The sequence below is a fragment of the Fukomys damarensis genome, unplaced genomic scaffold, assembly GCF_012274545.1.
Source record: "Fukomys damarensis isolate Sample0158 unplaced genomic scaffold, DMR_v1.0_HiC HiC_scaffold_5, whole genome shotgun sequence".
NCBI classification, from domain to species: domain Eukaryota; kingdom Metazoa; phylum Chordata; class Mammalia; order Rodentia; family Bathyergidae; genus Fukomys; species Fukomys damarensis.
Window position 1 is genome coordinate 55,999,528 of NW_022900917.1, and position 20,005 is coordinate 56,019,532.

The following is a 20,005-nucleotide window of genomic DNA, read 5'->3' on the forward strand; positions in this document are numbered from 1 at the left end:
ATAAGATTTTCTGATAAACCAATGATCCAACATTAGAAGGCAAAATTAATAAAATCCCAAAGATACATGTATTGTCAGCCCACCCTGCTCGTGACAATTGGCTAAAGTGACTCATCAAAGTGAAATGTCAATGGCCTCCTCCCCATTTCTAACTCTGAGATTTGTTAATCTTTTCATTCTCACTACTTTTTACATTTCTCCAAGAATATTCTCACTTGGGTGGTAAAAGTTGGGGGTTCACTCCCTGTGTGCTTTTCTGGGGGCAGAGTGAACTAAATCTTCTGACAGAGCTGCCTACACTAATTATCTTGGCTCCTGGAATTTGGGGGTAGCATCTTCCTAATTGGAATTTCCTTGGCAATTTGCTTCTAATTTATTCATTCAACCAGATATTCTCTACTCTTGGAAATTATTTACTTTTCATTTTGATTCTTAAAAAATCACTTGTGAGGTATAAAAGTGGCCAAATGTTATTATCTATCTCTACAAGCATTTAAAAATATAATTAAGAAAAGCAGAATTTATTTTTATGCAATAAATTCCTTGTCCTCCAAGGAATGATATGTGTGTGTGTTTGTGTGTGTGAGAGGGAGAGAGAGAGAAAGAAAGATAGGGGGGGAGAGAGAGAGAGAGAGAGAGCGAGAGAGAGAGAGAGAGAGAGAGAGAGAGAGAGAGAGAGAGAAAGAGAAAGGGGAGTTCTAACTTCATAGTGTTGAGTATGGGAACTAATTCACATGTTGAATGAAATAGATTCTAGAAGGCCAGTGCTGGGCTTCACAGCTGGGGCAGGATCTGTGGTCTAGGTGGGAAACAGTCTGGCTCAGAGATCAGCCTGGCTCAGAGATGCTTCATTGCAAATACTTAGAGCTTCAGTGTTTAAAACAAGGTAATAGTTTCAAAACCAATGACTTAGTTTTGCAGCCACAGACACAGGCATATGGTTTTATTCAGTCCTTCTTGTCTCTTGTCAGTTTCTAATTCTTTTCACATCTTTCTGTTTTTTCTCAATGAGTGAGAAATAGCTGCTCATCACCACTGTCAAACATCTCCAGATGCTCAGTGAATCTCTTCTGGTCCCAATATATAATGAGGTACAGAGAACTCCTATCTTTGTGGATTGCTCTCAGCTGACCTATTTTCCTTCCGGTCACATTTGCCCTACTTTTTGGGGTCATTTTCTATTGTCTTCAAATTTCATTCCTCCTGGTTTCTGGAGTCATAGTGCTTCCCAGCATCCTCAGAGTGTGTTCCCCTTCTTCCACACAGTGTGTCAGGTGCCCAAGGAAAGATCCTGTGATCCACTTGAGAGCCTCTACTACTTCCTTGTGAAAAACTGAAATATACAGAGGTAAAGTGAAATGCAGCACATTTCAAGAGGGTGCTAGGGTAAACACTGGATGTCTGGAAACAAACAAACAAACAAAAAAACAGGTGCAATCTTCTGGGCCTGTTCTGATCATCCTTTGGAGAGTTTGGTCAACAATGACAGGCAAAGGTGATTGGAATTTCTGCCAGGTGCTCTCTATTTCTCCCAGGTGCTCTCCTGTTGTCACTGTGAGCTGGAGTTGAGCTCAGTTGGAGTGAATTTAGTTTGGCAGTGAGAGAGGGCTAGAGCTGAGCTGCCAAGACCTGTGGTGAAGATGAAACCCAAGTCTGTGATCTGTTTAATTATTGCTGTGACTTTGGATAAGTCCCTTTACAACGTTGGGCCTCAGTTTCTCTGTCAGTAAAATGAAGTATTTGGAGGGATGAATGTTATTTAAATGCCTTTTTTGCTTTCAAGGAGTATGACTATGTAGCCTCAGAAGCACTGTGAAGAGTCCATGGGCAGTGGAGGAGCAGGTCCCTGTGACAACTTGACATGAGTGCCAGTTTAATCAACAAAGGGCTCTGAGGAGATGGCCAGAGAAAATCCTTCCCTGTAGATCTTCCTTTGGGCCCTATTCCCCCTCTATCCTTTATATCTCTGAGAGTAAAACTGTATTACGGCTTGTGTTTAGATGTCCACACAAAGCCTCATGAACATGAAATGGGGCTTTCTTTTACATAGGTGGCTAAATCTGAACTGTGTGGGGCTGAGAAGAAGGGTGTGTGATTACTAAACCAGTGCACCAGAGTGATTGGTTTGGCACCACCATCGTCTGGATGGGATAAAAGGGAAAGAATGACACCATTAAGGTCCCTTATTGCTTTGCTACTGTCTGTCCACCATGAACTGTTGGCCCTCTGCCACCCTGCCTTGGAGCCAGCTGACTATGGACTGAAACCTCTGACTGTAAGCCAAATAAACCTTTTCCTTTTTAACTCTGCATGTTGGGTATTTTGTTTCAGCAACAAGAAAAGTAACTAACACAGTCTACAATCCCGAGCTTTAATTTTTTTCTCTAAATCATCACTGGCATTTTCCTAACCAACTGTATGACTTTTTTTTTTCCCCTGCAAAATCTTCAAAACTAAAGCTTTGGCTGTTTCAAATTGACTTATGTTGGAAGGCACGATGGCCAAGGCTGGCCTAGGAACCAGAAGCCTTGAAGCGATAGAGATGTCTGGATGCAGAATATAAAGTCACTGCTGGATCTACAGAGCTGAGGAAGGAATTTCTGAAACAATGGACTGCCCAAATCTGAGGCCAGGAAGTAGGTAAGTCTGCATTAAAAGACAAGCGTGCTCATATATTAACCAGAAACACTAAGCTCCTTGTGCTGAGTAGTGCAGTGCTGGAACTGAAGTGAGAGGGAGAGGCATATTTCAAACCTCTGTGAATGGAGGTGGGAGTGACCAGCCCTTATTTTTTATTTTTCCATCTGAGCTAATACAGTCTCTCACTGCCCCTTCCTCATCTCAGGTGTATGGGTGTGCTGTAGGATGAAGTGCAGTGTGGGGCTGTGTAGAGTTCTGCCGAATTTGGAGGCAGAGTGCTATTTGAGAATGCAATAAAACCCAGCCAAATACAGCGAACCTAAGCAAAATCTTATTTAACTGAATCTCTGGTAAAACTCCATCATCTCTCCCCAGAATCCACTGATGCTGTAGTGGTTTTTTGAGAGTACATGAGTTGCTTTCTTGCCCATCCACCTATCTTGCAGACGGGTTGCTTTCATGTCTGTGCAGGGGTGGCCAGCTTGAGAGAGAGAGCAGAGCTTTACCTCATGCCCACAGAGAGTGAAAGTTGTACATCGTAGGCATGGAGGGAAAGAGAGCCGTGGTCACATTCTAAATTCTTGGGAATTTGGGCTGCCTGCTTTGTGAATCTTTTATCTCCTCTTTCCTCACTCAAGGGTGAGACAATGTTGAAAGGTGCTCACTGAAATTGATGGCTCTAGAAAAGTGAAATGTGCTGGGGACAAACTTGCACCATACACAAAGTCTGCTAAGGGAGACATTTGTGTGGCTTGTTCATCTTGCATTTGGGAACTGAAATAAGAACTTTGAAATCCATGCATCAATTTTCTGAAATCTTTAAGAAATGTACCCACCTTTAAAGATGTATTTCATGGCTTAAGATGAGCTATTGCTCACTGCTGCTTTGGTGAAAGCTGTTTTCTTCATTTCTTTTTTATTATCATAAGCACAGAGATTGACAAATGAAACAGAGTTAGGACAAAGATGTGGAATAGTGAGCACTGGATTTCCTTGACTTTTCCAGTCTTTGAAGCTCCATGTGAACATCTTGATTGAGAATGGTAAAGATCTTGGAAAAATGAGAAGGTAAACACAGTTGACAGAGAGCAGTGACTGGGAGAACTGAAATCTGAGCATTGGCGTGGAGCCCCGGGTATCTCCAGATTTGTGCTCTTAGCCAGGCAGTACCAATTCCAAATCTCTGATGTTTGTTCTGCATCTTGCTGAGGATTGTTGCATAGGCTGTTATGTCCTTTACTTCCTCTAGTAGACAAGCCAAAAAGAAAAAAAAATCACAAAATTTTTTACTTTTCTCTATTCTGGTGAAATACATATAATTTTACATAGTTCTCATACAACTGTTCTGGAGTTTTATTCTCTAAAAATCATTTGTGTGGGGTTTCAGAATGATTAGGTGACTCCGGACAAAGCTTTCATCTTAGCTGGAGGGAGAGTTACATGGATTCATATCGCTCCTACCCCTAAGTGAACTTGGAGTATACCAACTTCTCACCTAGAAGGTTTTACATAATCATCGCTACCTCGCTATTTGACAGCTATGAATGATTAGAAAATCACCAGGCCTGTTTTTCAGTATCTTATCTTCTAAATCTGCCTTACATTTTTGTAAGCTCTTTTCTGTGTTTGTTCCAGAATGATCTTCCCATTTACTCTTGGCAGAAAATTGCTGAGTAAAGAACCTGAATAACTGCTCCAAAGCCCTTTGAAGTCTATAAAGCATTAACTGGGTCTTAGAAAAAGAAACAAAATGAAGTTGTACCTAGATTCCCATTCTAAGAGTATTTGTCTGGTTGAAGGGAATGACTTGTAATTTTGAAGTCAGAGTCATCCCAAGAGCTATTTTTCTGCCATAAATACTTTGACCTTTCCACACCTGTCTGGGAAGCACAACTACAAATCTCATCTGTACATCTTCTGGAATCAGCATTCAGAGAACGGGCAAAGGGTGAAGCCTCATTAATTTAGATCAGTCTTGTTGCTGTCAGGTTCTTTCCAGAATGCAATTACTCACCATACTTTGGAGATTTCAGAGCTTCTTCTTCTCTCCTGCTTTGCAACAGTAACCTTCTGTCCTGATGGTAGAGAGGGAAATGTGGGCTACTACCTGAGTATCTCTTTGGGTTCCCAGTGAAAATTCCATGTAGTGTTATTTATGAAACCTACACAACCTGCATAAGGCAGTGGTTTTAGAAATCTCTATTATCATGCCTTCAGAAAAAATATTCAAAAAAATTTCTCCCTGTGATATGGCATTTCTCGATCTTCTGTTAACTGGTCTTCAATGCTTATATTTGTTAATTTGGGAGAAAGAGGGTAAACTTAGCTTTTAAGGATCTGGAAAATTGTTTTAATTCTTTTGGAGTAACAGATAAAACCTCCAGAAATTAGACAAATTTTGGGGTGTTTACACTTAGAAAAGCCACGCAGAGGCAAATGACTCTGGAAGATGTCCTTGATTCTTCCTGCACAGAAAGGTACTGGCAGTGGAGAGACAGTGTTTAAAACCATTTCTTGGCCATTAGGGCCTCATTAATCCTGTCCTTCAGTACTTCTTAAAGGGGAGTGCACATAAGAGTCACTTAGAAATAGATTTAAAAGCACATTCTGTGTCTACTTTATAAATTCTGAATTAGGATGCCCCTGTAGGACCTGGAATTTTCCTTGTTTTTTTTTCTGAGAATTGAGTCCAGGGCCTCACTCATGCTAGGCATATTATGCTTTACCACTGCACTATATCCCCAACTTAGATTCTGTATTTTAAACAAATACTCTAGATGATTCTACAACAGGCATTTTGAAGATCACCTTTTGGGAAATCCCCAGCTCTAGATAGCAATGTACCAAACATGCTTTTTTTGGGGGTACTGGGGATTGAACTTGGGTAGTTGCACTTGGGAGGCAGGCAGCGGAACCACTGAGCTAAATTCCCGGCCCACAAATACCTTGATATTGAGCAGCAGCTCATGTTTTAGGGGTTCTAGATTTGCTGGAACAGCTTTTTATATCTATGTTTATTTATCCATTTTAATCAGATCTTTGGGTTATATTGAATGAGCTATTCAAGTTTTCTGCTCCCTAGGCATGCGAGATAATAAGGAATATTAACTCAATTCTGAAGGGAGCAGAGTTAAGTTAAAGTTCAGGTTGCTGGTTTTCTACTCCCATGAGCTCAGAACCTCTTCCTTTCTTGTGCTTGTCTCAATTCTCAGGCCCAGTGGAGCGTATTCCACCCCACCCCACACTTCTCTGTTTTCAGACACTCACTACCCACTACCCTGTTTCCTTTAATTTTTTGTGGGTGACATTTCGCTGGCCTAGCATTGTGGTAAATGCTTCCTTTCCTCTATGCTTTTCCTAACAATCAACACACTGTGTGTATCATTATCCCCAATTTATGGAGCAAGAAATTAAGCCGCTGGTTCTCAAGGTAAGAAAGATGGCCAACAGGAGGGTTAGAACTCCTAGCCAGAGGTCTGGAACTCCAATAAACAATGCTGCAATACAATGCCAGAGACCAGTATAGAAATTTATTACTTCACAGCTGTAGGGACTGAGAAATACAAGATCAAGATGGCTTACTGATGGTCTTACTATTTTGTAATATAACAGAAGGCTTACATGAGAGAGACAGGGTAGACTTGAAGGACCTTAAGGGTTTTTTGTTTGATTTTTGCTATCGTTGCTGTCATTATTAGAGGTGAAATCCTAGTCCAGAAGAGTCTGATTCCAGATTGGGTTACCAGTCTTCAAGCTTCATGACCATAGGACATAGAGGATATATTGAGGTCTTGCCAGAGAAATAAAACATTTTCTCCTCAGAACAGTTGGAAACAGCTTCCCATTGAATACAGTGCTCTGTGTACCATTATAGAAGTAAATCGGGGATAATGATGTCGGCAAAATTGTCTTCAATTTTTCTGTTAAGTCAGTTGTGCTAATTTTCATATCTCGTGCAATTTTCAAAATAAGAGAAAATATTGACCATCCACAAAATCATCTTACCTCCTTGGCCTTGAACGCAGAGAGTTAAACGAAGTAAACATGGGTTGTTAGTATCCTCAAATGTTGTTCATAACTTATAGGCAGTCATTAATTATTTCAGAGGCCAGAAAGCAATAACATGGAAAGAATTTGGATTGAGAGTCATGAAATGTGCCTGTTTAAAATCCATGTTCTTTAGAAAATAATCTCATCAACATGTACTTCAGCTTCCCATGAGGAGTAAGTCTTGAATTTGATCATCATTGCTTCCCAGAGCTAGAATTCAGAGTCTTTCAAAAGATATTAGCTTTAATTTACTTGTGAGAGAGAAAGGCTATGGATGCTATGATTTGAATGTCTTGCCCTAAGAATATGTGCAGGAAGCTTAATCCCTAACAGGGCAGTATTGGGGCTTGGGGGTCTGGTGTTTGGTGTGTTGGTCAGGGGGCCTCCACCTTCATGAATGGATTCAGTCTCAATTTCTCCCCTCCCCACCTCTCTTCCTCCCTCTCCCCTCCCTCTCTCTTTCCTCCTATCTCGCTTTCTCTCTACCTCCCCTCCCTTACTCTTGAAAACAGATAGTCTTCAGGTGTGGAAGTTAGCTGATTTCTAATACTAGGTTCCTGAGCACCTCTCCACTCTGCCTGTGACCTGAGACAGAGTACACTGAGACACTTACTTCTTTTCCACCTGTCTTGCTGTGTCTTAGAGTTTGAGATTTCTTTACCATCCTACCAATATTATACTTTCCCCAGCTTATTGTCCCTTGGAGACTTTGATTTTCAAGTGAATGATATTTCTAGTGGAATGACACTGTAATTTATGATCACTATGGCAACAATAGGGCTATATTTTTCTAGTTGGTTGCTGCTTCCATAAACAACCACAGTCTTAGTGGTTCCATCCACACCTTAGGAATATAAATTAATAGGAAAAATCAAGTAACTTTAAAAAATATGTTTTCACCACTTCCCCTTCAGATGGGGGTCATGTGATATTGCTAGGTAGATGGCTTGAATATTAAATTATTATAACATCTGTATTCCTTTCCCATGTCTAGCATAAATATCATATTAAATGTGGTAAGAATATATGAACTGTACTTAGAAAGTATTTTTCAGCACTGGGGATTGAGCTACATTCCCAGTCCTTTTTAAATTTTGAGACAGGGTTTTGTTAAGTATGTAAATTGTCACTTTCTTTATCATGCTTATTATCAGCACAGGGACTGGTACAGAATTAATGAATCAAACAACCAATTTATTAAACATTGTTAACTGGCTTCTATCAATACCTCTCAGAATATTGCTTCTCAGCATCTATCCTCTTGCTCCTTCTTGGTGGTTATGTACTGGAGATCCACTCATAGGGAAAAGGAGAGACAAGTTCTGCAGTTGAAGCAATAAATTAGAAAGGATATGAGACCAGTAGAAAAGGACATCAACTTTGTTGCGCAGCTGGGCAATTGTGTGCTTTTCTCTGGTTTCCATGTCTATACTACGAAGATGCAGTAATGGATGTCCCCTGAGAGGCTTTCTAAATTTTTCTTTCAAAATTAGTTTTAATGCTTCTACCAATGATGACTCCAAAGTGTATGAGATATGATTCTGTTTAGGATCAGTTGTTCTGGGGACATGTTATCACTGCTCTCTTGGCCCCATTTTATGCCAGGAAGTTTCTTTTTCTTTCTCTTTTTTTCTCTTATCTTAATTTGTATTATTGGGTTGAATTTTATATGTCTTTTTAGTCAATTTTAAATCCCTCTTGGTACAAGGCGAGAAATATATCTTAAAATATATGAGATCACAGTGTCTTGATGGATCACCTAATCTCTCTGTACTTAAACACAGCTTTATTTTTTAAATCCTGAATTGAGTTTTATTTGTGTAGCCACATGTTATTGATGTTAAGGGTATTTATATCTCTGTAAGGGGATTTATGGTTTTATTTTTTTCCCATTGTTTATTGGTACATTTAAAGCAAACAGTACAGTTACATTTATCATTGGGATCTTGTACCTTTACATGATATGTCTTGGTTCTTATTTTTTCCCCATACCCCTGCCCTCCCTTCATCCTTCCCTATTTACAGAGACTTTTTTTTCTATTTTTCACATTTTTTATTTTCCCTCATTTCCTTTTCCCCTCCCCTTGCCACTTTGATTTATGGTTTTATAAATGTTCTTACCAAAGTATCCTGGAGGAACAAAACTTGCTTCATTAAGATGGTTTCTTCCTTGAAGTATACAGTTTTATAAACAGTGTCTTCTATAAAAATGGAATTTCTTTAGTTTCATTTATGTGAGAAAGGATATTGACCATTCCTTTTCTTTGGTTATTTTTTTAAGTTTTAAGATGTTTTACATGCAAAGCAGTTGCCTGAATAATTAAAATAATTTTTCTTAATAAAATGGTAAGTTTATTAGTGGGAGAATATGTAGACTCTGAATTTTATATATTTACCTCCAACTACTTGATTGTTTTTTTTCTCTAGAGTTGAGCAGGCAGCTAACTCTGATCTCCATTACCTGAGAGAAGGTATTTGGGGTGCTGGAAATTTGAAGTAATCTACAAACTCCTGTCTTTTATTTTCCAAAATCTTAACTCTTGATGCAAATGCAGAGGGCTGCCAGAGGAAGTAAAAGAGGTTGCTTAGAACTCCCTGGTATAGACAAAGTGAATGGCTTTTTCTGGATTTGAGGGACTGTTTTGGCTGAGATGAGCTGGGAAGAGAAACTGCAAACCATAGTCTGTGTGTCCTAGGATTCACAAATCTCAAACCAGATGCTCAGAGTGGTCCAGTGGTGTAGCATGTCAGGTGGAATCACAGACAGGCAGATTGACAGAGATTCTGATGCCACAAGGCAGTGCAGCATAGATGTCATTGATCTAAAGGGGTGTATAGGCAGGACGTAGGATGTTTCAGTTGTGACTTACCTGGATGGATGAATGAGGGTGCCCACGCTGGACTAACACCTCATCACCCCTGGGAATCCTGATGTCAGCCTGCAAAAGGATGGGGGAAAACTCCTCATATAGCTGAAGTGAATTTCTTTTGCATGTTTGGTACAATTAGGGACTTAAAATAAGGGCATTTATTGAAACATCATTTTGTGTACTATTTTTTGCACACTGTGGTTTGTGAACTAAGGTTTATATTAAGTTGTCAAATTGTGTTTTGCAGATATGAAGTTTAACATTCTCTCTATTCTTATTACCAGACTACATGATATAGGAGAGCAGGAGCTTTGCAGGTCTATGCATTGCTCTTTCCTCTTTCATGGAATACATGCTCAATGATATAGTAGATAATGAATTACTATGTAAATGGTGTCTTAGACTTTTTTATGTAGTAGAGGAAGGGAAAATGCCCAGTTTTATTCTTAAAAATTAAAGAATATCTAATATTTATATATTTCACAGTGTGTGCTTATACTATAATACTGGTAATGATACTGTATATAATTTATTCAATGAGTCTGATTCTCTGAATATTATGAAATGCTTTGCATGAGTTAGGTCCTATAACATATTAATATTACAAAATATATTCTCACATGAGCTCCTATGTTGTATCCTAAATGGAAATTAATCTACATCTGGAGAAACTTAACCTCAAAGGAAAGTGGAGGTGAAAATCCTAGACGTCTCACTGGTTAACATATTCCATGGTCCACAGACTGTGAGGAGTTTGTAATACACACTCACTGGCTTCATTTTAAAGCAGAGATCCTACATGCCATGTGGATGGAGATAAGATTCCTTACCTGTCTTGTGGGAATGTAGGGAGATGAGCTGTTTGGAAAAAAAGTTGTCGCAGGAATACAACTCAGGGCTAAGACAGTTATTCTGTTTCCAAATTGCACTACTGGTTAAACTGACCAATTAGCATAACATGACTTTCTGACTTTGTTTAGAGCAGTTATCAAACTTCAGTTGAACCCACTTATTGGTATAATTGGGTACCATGTATACTACTATAGGCAGATACTTATAGAACGGACCCAACTTACTGACAGGCCCCCTGAGCCAGACCCCTGCCTAAGCAGACCTGCTACCTGCATCCCCAGGAGGACAGAGATAACAGAAAGCCAGCAGCCACCTTGCTGCTCTCACCACCGCCCTGTTTGTCAGCCAGCTCCAGTCCTATCACTCATGGGACTCTAAAAATTTCCACCCTTTTGACCAGTACCCTCTCCCTTACCTAATGTCCTCTATATCAACCTCACACATCTTCCTCTCAGTGTCAACAGCCTTTTTGCCCTTGGCCTATCCGCGCCCAGATGGCAATAAACTCACTGCATGTTGCTTAACTTTGCCTGCCTTGGTGGTCTCAGTTGTGCCTTCGTCTGATCTTACATTTGGTGGCCCATATGGGGAGGTCTGAGCTCCTCTTCCAGGTATGTCTGAGCTCCCGCTCCCAAACCACACTGATCATTTTGAGGCCATCCCTGACATCCACCCTCTGGCCTCTTCCCCGCACAGCTCACAGCTAGTCCAGGTCTTCTCTTCAGGTTGTGTAAGTGACTCTTTTACTCTTCCTCTCCTCACACCCACCCCCACCCCCCAAGTGGGCTGGGAACTCACCTTGTAATACTCTTGGGACAGGTTCCCCTGATTGCTGCACAATCTTGGGCATGCCTTACTTGGTCACCCACCCACTCTCTCAGCTTTGGGAAACCAATTGAAAATGTTCTTTCCTTTTCCCAAAAGGCCTGGTTTCTGGCATCCAGCATCACTATGGCCAATCTCCGTTCCTCTATTCCCCTTTTGTTTCCCCTGGCTTGTTTTCTTAAAAACCTCAAACTTCTTCATCTCACCCCCAACCTGAAGCCAAAACATCTCATTTTCTTTTGTAATTCAGCTTGGCCGCAATACAAATTAGAATCACATTGGCCCCAAAATGGTACTTTCAACTTTTCAATTCTCTGAGATCTAGAAAATTATTGCCACTGTCTGGAAAAATGGTTAGAGATTCCCTATGTCCAGGCATCCCATGCTATTTTCAGACTTTCCTCTCACTGTGCCTCTTGTGACTCCACTGAATTTCTCATCTCAACTCCTTGTCAGCTCCCTCCCTTCCACCTCCCCACTACCACTCCTCTCTGACCACCAATTCTTCCTCCCTGGGTCTGCCTCCCTTCCACCACCTCAGCCCATTCCTAATCCTCCCCAACCTCAACAGCCTCCAACGGTCCCTGCCTCCCTACCCCTTCTCCCCACTCCCTCCCATACCTGGTCTCCTTTTCAGCTGCATTCCAGCCCCCACCCTCCTCCAGCTAAAATGCAAAAGGTGCTCAGCTCCCTTCAGGACCTCCTACTGTAGCTTCCTCTGCTCTGGTTCCTGTTCTCTCCACTTATCTGACACTACCAACACCTCTCCTTAACAAGACCATTCCAACACCCTCTCACACAAAGTCTGAATGGCAGTTTGATGTTTCTTCCCTACCCGCTGCTCCTCAATTTCTGCTTTGGGAGGTAGTGGGGGAAAAATAGTCCAAGTTCATGCCCCCTTTTCTCTGTCTGATCTTTCTCAGATTAATCAGTGCTTGGGGTTTTATCCCCCATTAAATATGTTCAAGAATTTCAATATCTTACTTAATCTTATTATTTAAACTTACTTCCAGTTGTAAGACCTGAAGTCTCACTTCTACTCCATGGAGCTTGAACAGCCCAAAGGCCTTCAAGAAGCTGAGACCTATAGCCCAGCGAGAGCTGCAGATGCAAGACCTTGGGCCTCACTTCCAGGAGCCTTGAACAGCTGAAAGGGCCTCCAAGATACTGGGGCCTATAGGCCAGCGATGGCTCCGGGAGCTTGAGGAGCAGTGAGAATCACCCAGGAAGGAACACACCAGACTAGATGGAAAACAGACCTTTATTTGTCTGGCCAAACGGCACTCTCAGAACCAAGTGGCTGGCTCAGACGGGCGCCAGCTCAGGGGCTGAGGTCCTTTTTATAGGGGGGTAAAAAGAGGGGTTAACATTCTAAGCTTGTAGGCAGGGGACAAAGGACTGCTGATTTGAGCTGGTGGTCAGCAGTCACGTACTCAGCAGTCACACATTGATGATTAACAGATACCTATAGGACGTTTTCAAGGTCACCAAGACATTCCTGATGAGCAAATAGTTTGACAATTAATTTGGGGCCTCTATGTATGGTATAGATTTTATCTCATAGTCTAGAACCACTAACTTACAGGTTAATCATGATCCAGACTTCAAACAGTACAAGATTGCCTTACATTCCTAAGCCAGGGTTTGAACAAAGGCCGGAGCTACTGCTACAGTGGGAGGGGGTTAGAGTACTGGCTCCTAGGCCTCTTTTACTTTGGTCTCACATAGTGTCATCCTTACTTCTACATTCTGCCCTGAGGAGAAGTGAGAACAGACAGATTTGGTCTCTAGCTCAATCCTATGACAAAAACAGGTGGCTTGAGCCCAATTTAGAGGATGAAGCTACAGCCAAGCCCCCATGGGATTTCAATCACATTGATGAACGTGCATGTTCCCACAGGCAATGTGGAGACTACGTGGTAACTTACCTGGTTGAAAGCCTAAAGAAAGGCAACTCACAAATCAGTTAATTATGACAAATTAAAGAAAATTACTCAAATCCAGCCCAGTTTCTGTATCACCTAGCCTCCGCTGTCAGAAAGCTTACTGCCCTACACCAAGAAAGTCCAGAAAGGCAATTTATTTTAAAAATGCATTTTATTACCCAATCTACCCCAGATATTCACAGAAAGCTCCCCAAAATTAAACCTGGCCCTCAGATTCCCATCAGAAATTGATCAACAAGCATTTCAATAATTGTGATATGGCCACCCACCAGCAGTATATTTTTGTCTTACAACTTCTTGCATCCACTGTAAGAAACCCACCAAAAGGGCTGAAAGCTAATCAGGGGCCAAATAAAACCTTTGGAGATCCCAAATAAGGGTTCAGGACCCTACTTTAAGTGTCACCAGATTGGTCACTGGACAAAGACTGTTCCAACCCAGGTCTCCCACCCAAGCCATGCTCCACGTTTGGAAGCCCTCATTAGGAGGCAGACTGTACTGGGGTTGCTGAGCCCACCTCAGGGGTCAGTTGGACCTCAGATGACTGACATGCCTCAGAGGTCTCAGATGTACTTGGATCACCACAGCCACCAAACGCTGGGTAAATCTTGCAGTAGAAAGTAAGACTGTTTCATTTCTGATCGATACCGGGTGACCCATTTCACCCTCTCTCAGGACAGCTAACTTTAACTTCAATTACTGCTATGGGAATTGACAGCACTGTGTCCAGGCCTCTCATAAACCTTCTGCTCCTCTGCCAATTGGGAAACTAAATGGTTACTCATTTGTTTCTAGTCATTACCACCTGTGCAATCCTGCTCGTCAGGTTAAAAAGCTCTCAGCCAGCCACACTATTCCAGGCTCTGCTCCCCACCCCATCACCCTCTTACACCTACTGCTGTGCCTTCCTACCCTATACCTTCTCCTTCCCTCAGCCCAGGCATATGGGACATCTCAGTCTCTTCTGTCACCCAACATCACCTGCCCCTCCGCAACCCCCTAGTTCTTCCCCCTGACCACATACTTTTAATTACTCAGATCCCAACCCTGACCACAGCACAACAGCTCCTTCCTTCTTGAAAAATCATTGGCTATTTCTGTCTCTGGATTCCAGGTTTTGTAATGCTCAAAAAACCATTTTATAAACTATTCCAAGGGGGCCCCTTTAGACAACAAGTCATTGCCTGCACCTCATTCCCCATTATTTCTATCAGACTGACCCAAATGCCAGAAGATGTAAAAATGCCTTGCTTTTGTGTCTTGTTGTTTTATTTACTTCCTTCATTCAGTGTACGTCAATCTCATATGGTCTCACATTCATAATTCCACTCTCATATCCTATCTTAACTAGATAAAAGATCTCTGTCTTCAGGGCACTCTGTAATTTCTCCCTAGAACCAAGTTGTTTTCCTTCTCTCTTGCTCTCTTCCTGTTTGACAATTGATAGCCTCTGTTAAAAGTTCTGACTCAGTTGTCTTTTGCCTCAGGGATGGGACCACTTCTCACACTCCTGGAAGTAAACCTCTTCCTTCCTCCTCCTTATGCCCTTTGACCCAGTTAGCCTCTCTTTTCTTTTTCTCTCCAAGCCCTGCTACAGTACCCTAGCCACTCCCCTCTACTGTCCCCAATTACCTTTACAAGACCTTGCAGTAAACTCATTCCCAGTACAATCCAAACAATCTGTCTTTAGCCAAAGACTGCTCACCCTTCTTGGCTCATTAGCTGGAATCCCATCTGCCCTGGGCAGAATGTCTACTTTCCCCACCCCCAAATTAACTACTGAGATTTGAGATTCTGACTGGACTCACTGGAGTTCTCATCCTCAGATCAACTCACTAAAAAACTGTCCTCCACAGGGCCCTTTATCCACTCTCCCTCAGGCAAAATATACCTACTCACCTTTTCCCTCTTCCCCAGCCTCTCTGCACCTCCTGGTCAGACACCACTCCACTCACTTTTGTACTGCTATCTTCCCTTTCTATTCACCCTTGTACCATACCATTGACCCTTGTATTCACTGCCAGATTAGAGTTAGCAGCCCCCCATCCTGGGATCAAGGTGCCAGGCTCAGAAAACAGACAAAAGTTAGTCCTATTGATGACTGGGGAACCCTTTTTCTTTTTCCTTTTTGGTACTGGGGATTGAACTTGGGTCCTTGTTCTTGTGAGGCAGGTGGTGGAACGCTGAGCTAAGTGGGAACCCCTTTTCAAACAGGCTGGATGTCTTGGCTGCTCCCCATGCTAGGGCCGCTAGTCCCAATCTTTCTACAATTATTGATTGGATGCTGCATAATAAAGATTTAAACAGGTTATATCCAGGAATAGTTCTGATCCATGACATCCAGACAACTCCTTCTGACTGCCCATTACACTGCTGTCCCACAAGAGGCTTCAGCTGATTCCTGAAAAGTGTCAGAAGGTCATCATACTCCTGACAGCTCCGTGGCCTCTCTCCCAGACTGAAGCACTCTCCCTCACCCCTTTCTCCTCTCCTCTCTGTTCCACTGGAACCCCACACTGTCCCCAGTCATGCTGGAAGAAGTCATGAGAAACTGCGTCCCTCCTTCTCCTCCTCCCCTCCTTCTTCTTCATAGCACAACAGGCAGAGATGACAGCCAAACACCTGCCCACACGCTGTCCCCAGTCATGCTGGAAGAAGTCATGAGAAACTATGCCCCTACTTTTCCTCCTCCCCTTCTCCTCCTCCTCCTCCTCCTTTCTGTTCCTCCTCCTCTTTATTTTTCTTCTTTTTTATGACACAACAGGCAGGGATGACAGCTCCACCCCCCTGGCCAGATGTGGCCCAAGGAGACCTGTTACCTGTATCCACAGGAGGACAGAGATAAAAGGAAGCCAGCAGATGCTGTTTTTCAGCCAGTCCCAGGCCCATCACCAATGGGACTCTTAAAAGTTTCCATCCTTTCCATCCGTGTTCCCCTGCCTAAAGTCTCCTATATCAACCTCACTCACCCTTCTCTCAGTGCCAATGGCCTTTTTGCCCTTGGTCCATCTGCACCCAACTGGCAGTAAACTCACTGCATGTTGCTTAATTTTGACTATGTAAGTGGTCTCAATTGCGCCGCAGTCTTACCTTACACTTTAAGTAAAATAAGGAAGCCACGTAAAGATAAATATTGCATGATCTCACTTACATGCAAAATCTAAAATACCTAATTGCTCTTATTGAAATACAGAGTACAGATGATTACCAGAGATGTTGGGGGAGAGATGGGGAGGGATGGCATAATGGTAAGTAGGCCCAATGGTAAGAGGAATAAATTCTGGTGTATTATATAGCTAATAATAACACATTTTATATTTCAAAATAGCTTATAACACAAAATGATAAAAAGTTTAAGGTGAATATGTGAATTGCCATGCTCTAATCATTATACTGTAAAGGCATGTGCTGAAGCATCTCATTTTTACCTCACAAATACCACTAATATTATATCACTAGTGATAATATTATATCACTAAAAGAGCATTATTTTAATGTCTGTATCATGGAAAATTAGAATATGTATATAAATGAGAAAAGTATTATCATAATCTCTTATGTATCCAGAACTGAGCCAGAGCCATCAGTAATGTGTGTTCCATCTTGTTTCTTCTATATCCCTCCTACCCATGTACTTTTCTTTCCTCCCATTCCTTTCAAGTAGATTCCAGATTATTTTGTCCATAAATAATTAAGGGACTATTTCCAAAACAGAGTCATCTTTAAAATTTTATAAATATAGTAGCATTAGCACACTTAAAAAGAAAAAATAATTTGATAAACTTATATTAACATAGGTTTTCAAAGTAGCCTTGTAATTATCTCTACAGGTTCTTTGACTACAAATTCACAAAGCTTAGATATATTATAATTGGTTGAATTTTTTGATCATTTAAAAAATTATTTGCATACCAACTTCCTTTTCCCCTTTCAGTTTATTTAGTGTCATTAAATAATCGATTTTTCCTGTAGCAGTTCCATCAGTCTGAATTTTAATGATTACAACCCCAAGTAAACATACTTCTAAGTTCCCTGTAGTATTTATAATTACTTAGATTTTTCCCACAGAGTACTTCCTAGGTGATGTAATGTTTCACCTGGTTCTATCTTTTATTGCAATTCTCATAGACAATCATTACCTGCCTTCATTATTAGTTCATTAAGTGGTGCAAAATGGTAATATTCTAATTCTGTCTTTCCTTCTCTAATAATTAGTGTAATTCTTCATAGAAAAACTATGCTTGATAAATTGTCTTGACATAAAGTTAATAGTAAAGGTGAGATAAATCCTTTTTATTTGCCAGATTAAAAAAATGACATTGCTTCTAAGCATCTACCAAAGGTGACAATGAATTTTATTATCATTATAAATTCATAGGTTTATAGATTTTTGATTATTCCAATCTATTATAATCATCATCATTATGAAGGCTCAAGCTGCCCCAGTGATGACCAACTAGAGCCACTTTTGAGTCCCTCTGGTATGTTTCCAATAGTGTTTGTTTATTTGTTTGGTACCAGGCATTAAACTTGGGTCCTTGAGCTTGTGAGGCAGGTGGCAGAACCACTGAGCTAAATCCGTCCCAATTCCAATAGTTTTGATAGCTTTCTCATCTAGTTTTTCCATGTCAGACTTACAGTTATATTTATCTTATATCTATCTACCTATGTATCTATCTTGTATGTTATCATGCTCTGCTCCTAGAAAGAGCCTTGGTTTCTTTAGTTTAGTGTGGGAAAAGATATTTACAAAGAATTTTGCATTTTAGAGGTGACCACTGCTACTGACCTGTTAAAATGCTTGCCTTAAATGCTGACATTTTATGCCATCTAGTAAGATGGCCTCTTTTGATTGTCCTTTCTTTTTATAAAATAAAGCAACTTTATTAAACTAAAAAATTTTCATACCACACAACTGACCAACTCAAAATGCTTGATTCAATAGATTTTAGCACACTGATAGAGCTGAACAACGGTAATCACAATCAGACTTAGGTCATGTTTGTCATCCCAGATCAAAACATTCTACTTGCCAGCTATTATGTCCCAATCCTTCGCTCATAAATCTAGGTAAAACTGAGCTACTCTCTGACTTCATACTTTTCCTATGCTGGGAACTTGTTGTTTTTCAAAGCAGACCACGATCATAGCAACAATGAAGACCTTAATGTATCCAAAAAGTTGTAAATCCTGCAAAGTTAGCTTTCATACCACATTAGAATGAAATCAGAGGCTGGCAACATACTTGCAATGTAATTATTTGTTTTTTTTTCTTTTTTTTCTCCTTTTTCCTATCAAAAATTTCTCTAAGGGAAACCCTATGATGTACAAGTGTGTGTGTCTGATTTCTTTACTTCTGATTGTGTTTTCTTATTCACTTTAAGAAACTGCTTGTTCTTAGTTTGATAAAAGAATTTCAGTTGAACCTTGGGAGTGCTTGGGTATCACACGCTTTTGGAAAGTCTTGTATTTTAGAAGGTTTCTCCTGACACTGCTCTATGGTTGAGAAATTGCCAAGTGAAAGTGAAAGTCCAAAGTTTCCCACTCAGCCTTTGGGCATCTGGGAGGAAGGGGCTCCTGGTTATCCCTGCAATATCACATTAAGTTCCCTTCTGATAACATCCTGTCTGGAAGGATGAGGAGCACCTTATCACTTCTCTCCCTCTGATTGCCATTGTCACCAGGGGTCATTTCTGTTGAGCAGTGATCAAAGTTTTGATGCTTACTGGGCTTCCTTGGATAACAGCCATCCTGAAAACCTTGGGGTACCTCATTACCTTGGTATGGGCTGGAGTCCAGGCTTTCCTTGTAGTCTCTACTGACAAGAGGTGACAGCAAGAGGAACAGGCATGAAAGTCCCAGCTTTTCACTTGTCTGTCTTCAATACCACTTTGTAAGAGGGGAGGGACAGGGTGCTTCATTACAGCCCAGGAAGAATCTAAGTCGCCCCTTGGCTTTGTTATAGCTGTTTTCAGTAGTTAATGACATTTACTATCTAAATGATTTTTTTCCTCTGGCTAGGCTACCCCTTTACTGGTCCTTAGATTTGAGAGAGGAAGTTTCTTTAGTGGATATTTTTTTATCTGTGACTGTTAGCATTTCTAGGTTGCCAGCTTCTTTAGTGTACAGTCCGGGTATTTGAGACAAAAATAATTCATCACTGTCATTTCTCAAGTCTTGAGGTCTCTTGCCAGTCTGCCTCCATCTGTCCTTTAGTCTTGTGTTTCTATATAATGTCTAAGTAGTTCATGAGTAGTTAACAGGAATAACACAAAAGTACATGTATTCCATTTCTTGGAAACAATATTTGTTAATTTTGTTTTACAGTTATCTTGAACATTTACATGAGTGTCAGTCAGCTTTCGGTCATTGTGATAAAATACCTGACATAGAAAACTTAATAAGAAGAAACTGATTTTGGCTTCTGCTTTCAGCCATACATAGTCTCTTGTTCCTGTCACTTTGAGTCTGTGGTGAGGCAGAATATCATCACAGGATGTGTACGGTAGGGCAAAGCTACTTATCTCATGATGGCTGGGGGAGAGAGAAAAAGGTGAGGGGGTGCGACCCTCAGAAACCTACTTCCTCCAACAAGCCTCCACCTCCTAAAGTTTTACAACCTCCCAGGAGGGCCATTTGCTAGGGAACAAGCTTTCAACACATGGGCCTTTGGGAGTATTCCAGATTCAACTGTAACAATGTACTTCTGAAGCTAATTTTTCAAACTAAATTATAGTTTAATAAGTTATTTCTACACCCCTATTGCCCCCAGTCTGCCACATTCTCCCTCTTTAGATAATTTTTTCCAGTTTCTGGAATATA

The 20,005-nt window shown here is 41.0% G+C and overlaps 1 long non-coding RNA gene across 1 annotated transcript in view; it reads left to right on the forward strand.

Annotated features, from left to right (window-relative positions):
* The window catches only part of LOC104853207, a 50,243-nt gene that overhangs the window by 27,292 nt on the left and 2,946 nt on the right, over positions 1 to 20,005 (forward strand). Inside the window, exon 3 of the long non-coding RNA XR_777711.2 lies at positions 2,460 to 2,640. This is a non-coding gene — a long non-coding RNA (uncharacterized LOC104853207). The remainder of the gene's footprint in view (positions 1 to 2,459; positions 2,641 to 20,005) is intronic.